The following is a 6000-nucleotide window of genomic DNA, read 5'->3' as shown; positions in this document are numbered from 1 at the left end:
ATTTTTCATGATAAAATGATCTTGAGGAAGAATTTCAAAGTTGGAGACTTAGTCCTTATTTACAAAACAAGATACATCCATAAGCATTCCAAGCTCACATCTAAATGGCATGGGCCATATGTGGTGACTAATGTTCTTTCTTATGGAGTCCTTCAACTTAAGGATGAAGCCACGGGGTCTACTTGGGAGATTAATGGCCATTTATGCAACTTTACAAGGAGGCCAACCCAACTCTTTAAAAGGAAGAGAACTTTTCTCAACATGATTTTAAACCACCATGATAAGGTTATATCTCTCCAACCTTGAGCTTTTACCTTGCTTTGATTGATATATCTAATGATTGGTAAAGTACAAGTGTGGGGAGATGAACTTAGTAGATAGTAGATTTGTTTGCTTTGATTTTTTTTAGTTTCTTTTTATTTATTTGTGTGTTGAAAAAAAATTCTACACTACACTTTTATTATGCATTCATTATTGATCTCACCTTATTTTATCACTAGCCTATACATACATTGAGGACAATGCATGATTTAAGTGTAAGGGAGAGAAATAAATATTTTGTTTTGTTTGTTTGGTTTTGCAAAAATTTTCAAAAAATTAACAAAAATGCTTTGTTTTGTTTTGTTTGAGGTTACTTAATGACCTAACTCTTGAATGGATGTTTTGATGCTTGAAATGTGGTAATTTTTAGGATTGAATAGGTGTGAAGTGAACATTCATTTATCTTGAATTAATGGATTAGAGTGGCACACTACCTTTTCATAGAAGAGGCCAAACACTCATGTGTGATTAATTACTTAGTGATGTTATCCTCTAGAATTTGTTTCACTTTCTTACTTAAGGTCACATGTCTTGCACTTGTTTGATAGGAGATGAAAGATGAAATTCATAAAAAATAGCCAGGAGTCAAATAGCCAACCTATTATTATTGACTATCCTTTGTTAGCCACTTTGAGCTTTTGGTTTGATTATTAAAAATAAATATTCACCCTATTTTTCCCAAGAAATGCATGTTACACTTTTATATATCTTTTTAATATTTATTGCACGTCCTAGATCAAGTAAGTGGGTGCCTATTATCATTTTTCTATTCATTACTCTTTATCCTTTATTGTTACACCATTATATCCATTCCTTTTATTGTTTTCAAAGAGTTAGGGGCAACCAAAAGAAAAAGAAAAAAAAGATAGATTTAAAAAAATTATATAGTCAAAAAGAAAAGAAATAAAGTTACTAGAAAAAGAAACAAAAGGAAGAAGAAAAGAAGGAGAAAAAGAAAAGAAAGAAAAGAATAAAAAGTTACCTAGCTTATCCATTCTATTTGTTTTATTAATTCTTGTCATTGCTTTCCATCCTCATTATGTTAAGGTGGCCACTTAATTGAATTAGGTTATGCTTTGCATATTAAGGGGATATATCTTGACTTTAGCATTATTTTGATGCCAACCCTATTTTTTTTCATACATGTATTTCTTAGACATCCTTTCATTACCAATATTACAACCTAATAAAGTCCACTTGATTCTTGATTGCAAGTGCTGTTTAGTGATGGAAATGTAGAAGGGTTACAAATTTATGGTAGGGTGTATCTTAAGAAATCTTGAGTAAAATTTAATACCTTATATACTGTGAGTGATGAGAGCAAACACTTAACCTAGAGAGGCTTACTCTTTGACATTGATTCTTGGTAAGAGTTTGTTTGTGATGTGCATAATTCTTTCTTAATTATTGCCACATTGATTGATAATTTGTAGAAGTTCATGAGCTAGTATTTTAGTGACTTTGAACATTGTTTTTCTCTTGTTTCTTTGTCTTATAGTTTCTTTTGGGACCTTTTTCACTTGATTTTGCCCGGAGTACAAAAGCTAAGTGTAGGGGAATTGATAGAACACATTTGTTATCCACTTTTATTTGTCAATTAGGACCCTTTTATTAATAATTTATTACCTTCAAGTGCACACATTGTATTAGATTTGAAATTTTGCCTAAGTTTCTAGTTTTAATGCACTAGGGGTATTTTGGTCTAAAAATTAAAATTTTGAGAAAATGTACAAGAAAAATTAAAAAAGTGCATTTTATGTCCAGTTGATGAGTGGTGAAATTATATTTTTAAAATTCATTTTAGTTTGGGAGTAATTAAATAAAAAAGTCAACACTTTCTTAAGTGTCTTAGTTTGACCTAGTTTTCAGTTTGCTTTTGTGTAAAAATTTTTATATAATTTTGTGCAGCCTGAAACTTGGTTAATTTAATAAATTCTCCCTTCTAATTATGAATTTAATTCTGGACATTAATTAAATTTTATTATGTCACATGCCATTTAATTGAATTATGTAATTTATGTAACATAATTGGCATGTGACTTATGCATCAATTGAGCAATTGAAGTCAACACTCCTTGAGGTCAATAGCTGATCATTTTCACGTGATTTATGCTATTTTTGGGATATTAAATTATTTTAAATGATGTAGATGACACATGAGAAATTACACACAAATTGGAATCATCTACAAAGCAATAGGAGGTTGCTACCTTGCATGGAATTGTGAACGAACCGAGGTCATCACATTTTATAGGGAGTTGAGACTTCATGATAGCACTCACAGATGAGGGTAATTTTATTTTATTTGTGCAACAATCTTTCAAAAATTTGGCATACTTAGGAAAGTTCTTGACTACATCCATCAAGGGTACATTAACATGAATCTTATAAAAGAAATCATATACCTCTTGATCAAATTGTCCCTTCAATTGTTTAGGAACCACTTGTGCTTGTGGAAAAGGAAGTTTCTTCACAATCTCTTGACCTTGCTTTCCTTCTTCCTTCCTTGAACTCTCCTTTCTTGTTTCACTTCGCTCGGCCTCTCCCTCTTTTTCCTTGCTAAACAACTCATCCATAGTCCTCTTTTCCACCTCAGATGGTGGTTGCTTACATATGATCTCCTAAATGTTCTCATCCTCATCATCCCTACAAAAAGATGCATCATTAGGAGCAAAAGAGGAACTAGAAACATTAATATCAATTGAAGAATTTAAAGAGGGATTCTCAACCTTCCCTTTTCTTGTCTTCTTGCACTCTTTCTCCTAACTCCCTGCCACTCCTCAATGTGATAACATTAAGATTAGCTTCAGAATTAGCAACGGTGTTGGATGGTAATGTAGAGGCTTGAGCATTGGCTACACTTAATTGGTTAGCAAGCATATTCATTTGAGAAGTAAGGGCATCAATTTTAGAGTTCATGTTCTCACACTTGTTACCCATACTCTCTACCTTGTTCCCTAAGCCATTATACATGTTTTTATACAAGGAATTCATTTCAATCAATTTCTTGTATAACACATTCACATCATTAGAAGAACTCTTAATTGGAACAAGCCTTCTATCACTATAAGAATTAGAAGAAGGTGCAAGAGAATTACCACTTGGATTGTAGTTTTGAGAAGAGCTACCTTGAGACAAATGAGGTGGAAGGTCATGGCCAAAGGTGTTTTGATAGGATCCTCTTTATTGATTGTCTTGTAGAGCCACATTTGGATTTGAATAGGAGAAATTAGGATGGTCTCTCCATGAAGGGTTGTAAGTATTAGAATAAGCTCCTTGCCTTTGCCTCTCACCATAAGATTGTTTCTCATTGTAGATAGCATTTACTTTCTCAAACTTAATAGGACAATTGCTTTCTACATGCATAGGTGAGTCACAAAAAGTACAAGAATAAGGGACAAGTGCTTGAGAAGTACTTACATTGCTCACTTGAGATATTTGTGGAGCCAACATTCTCCTAATCTTGGTAGCTGGTAAGTCCACATGTGAATCATTAAGAATTGAGGAACCTACCATATTTACATTTCTCTTCTCCCTTGTAGAGTATTGAGCACCACTTGAAGCCATCTTGTCAATTAGTTCCCAAGCCTTTAAGGAAGTAAGGTCAATCAAGCATCCACCACTAGCGGCATTAATGTTAACTTTGTCTCTTGAAATTAAGCCCTCATAGAAATATTGGACTAAATTCTCACTAGAAATTTGATGATGTGAGCATTTAGCCAAAAGACCTTGAAATCTAGTCCAATACTCATAGAGACTCTCATCATCTCCTTGTTGGACCTTATAGATTTGCTTCCTTAAATTGGTGACCTTGGAATTTGAAAAGAATTTATCCAAGAAGAGTCTTCTTAGCTCGGCTCATGTGCTTACTTTCACATAAGAAGGGTGGTTGAAATACCACTCTTTTGCTAAACCTTCAAGAGAAAATACAAAAGCCTTAGCTTGAACATCATCAACATTTGCATGCATAGGCTTCATAGTATCACAAACCAATAGGAGAGTATGCAAAAACCTATGGCAATCCTCTCCCGGTAACCTATGAAATTAAGGCAATGCATAAATCAAAGAGGGTTTAATTTCAAATTGAACATTAGTAGGAGGAATATACAAGCCATAAGGATTATCACACCAATTAGGTTGAGTTAATTGCCTAATGTTCCTCTTCTCTCTAGGATTATGCAAGCCTTCAAATTCATTATTAACATAGCCATCATCATGCAAATTCTCATTCCCATTCCTATGGCGCTCATTATGCACATGCTCATGCCTTAAGATACCTTCCATTACTGAATTACAAACCAAATGAGAATCAAGAATAGGTTGTGATCTTCTCAATCTAGAAATAGTCCTTTCAATTTCTGGATCTAATTCAACAAAAGAGGTATGTTTTCTTCGGGTCATGCACTAATCAAGCTTAAGAAAATTAAGAACAAAGAACAAGCTAAACTAAAATGCAAATCAAGAATAAACAATTCAAAACACACAAAAGCAAGAGAAATAATTTTTTTTTCTTTTTTTCTAATAAACTCAACACAACAAAATGAAAAAAAAAAACGCAATCAAAAACAACACCAAACAAGTAGAAAGAGAGTTAGAAATGCTATATCAATAAGCTTTGACAATTCTGAAATTCGCACAGTAGGCTTTCTAGAGATAGTGAACTTGTGGATTTTTTTATCAACCAATCCACACGAGAAATTCTCCTCAAAATTTTATTAGAGATACAAGAGATATACATGAAAATTATATAAAACTTTAAGATAAAAAATCCTTCCCAATCATTCCCAGAATGTTTTACAATTTAGTCCTCAGGTCTGGAGAAACAGGATTTCGTCCAGAAGACCTTTAGAGCATCTAACAAACTTTCAAACATGAAGATTCCAACATTGAAGACAATTATAAACATAAGAAACAAATATAAGACAATAAAAAGAAAAATGAGACTGGAATTAATCAATTTGAACATATAGAGAGAGAGATATGCCAACTCAAAGTTGCAATAGGGTTTTGGAAATCCTCTGTAAAGGCTCCCTGGACCTTGTTAGCTTCTAAAATTTCTACAGGACACTTCCCACGTCCAAAATTGACCAAACTAATTTTAAAATGAAGATAAGATATAGACATTTCCAATGAAAAAAAATTTCAAGTTCAAATTACCTCAGAATCGTTCCCAATTAATTTTTTAATTTCAGATAGAGACACTGAAAACAAAATATTTTCAGCTCTACACCAAACCAACGAAAATTGCACTAGTTTTTTTTTCTTTTTTCCAAAATAGAACAAAAAGACTCAAAACACACAAAAACACTAAGAAAAACACAAAAAATAAATTTTATGATTTTCTTAAAAAATTTAGAAACACTAAAAATGTAAATTAAGCACTAAACAACCATAGAATTAAACCTACACCATTCTCCAGCAAAGACACCAAAATTTTGATAAGGATTGTCGTTTGCCTTCAAAATTAAACTAAAGCTAACCCTAATGCAATATAGGGCCAACCTTAAGTCATCTTCTAAGGAATGATTTTAAGTCTAATTTAAAGTTATCTAATAAAATAAATCACCTAAAGTTTGAAGTTGATTAACTAATTGCTAACCTATTTATCTAGTGAATTAAGATAGAAAGCTAATCCTAATTTTGAAAGAAGTGGCTTCTCAATTTAAGTAGGAACCCTAG

This window comes from Prosopis cineraria, unplaced genomic scaffold, assembly GCF_029017545.1.
Source record: "Prosopis cineraria cultivar Desert tree isolate PC_DT_omini unplaced genomic scaffold, ASM2901754v1 PC11, whole genome shotgun sequence".
Classification (NCBI taxonomy): domain Eukaryota; kingdom Viridiplantae; phylum Streptophyta; class Magnoliopsida; order Fabales; family Fabaceae; genus Prosopis; species Prosopis cineraria.
This window is presented reverse-complemented; position numbering follows the sequence as displayed.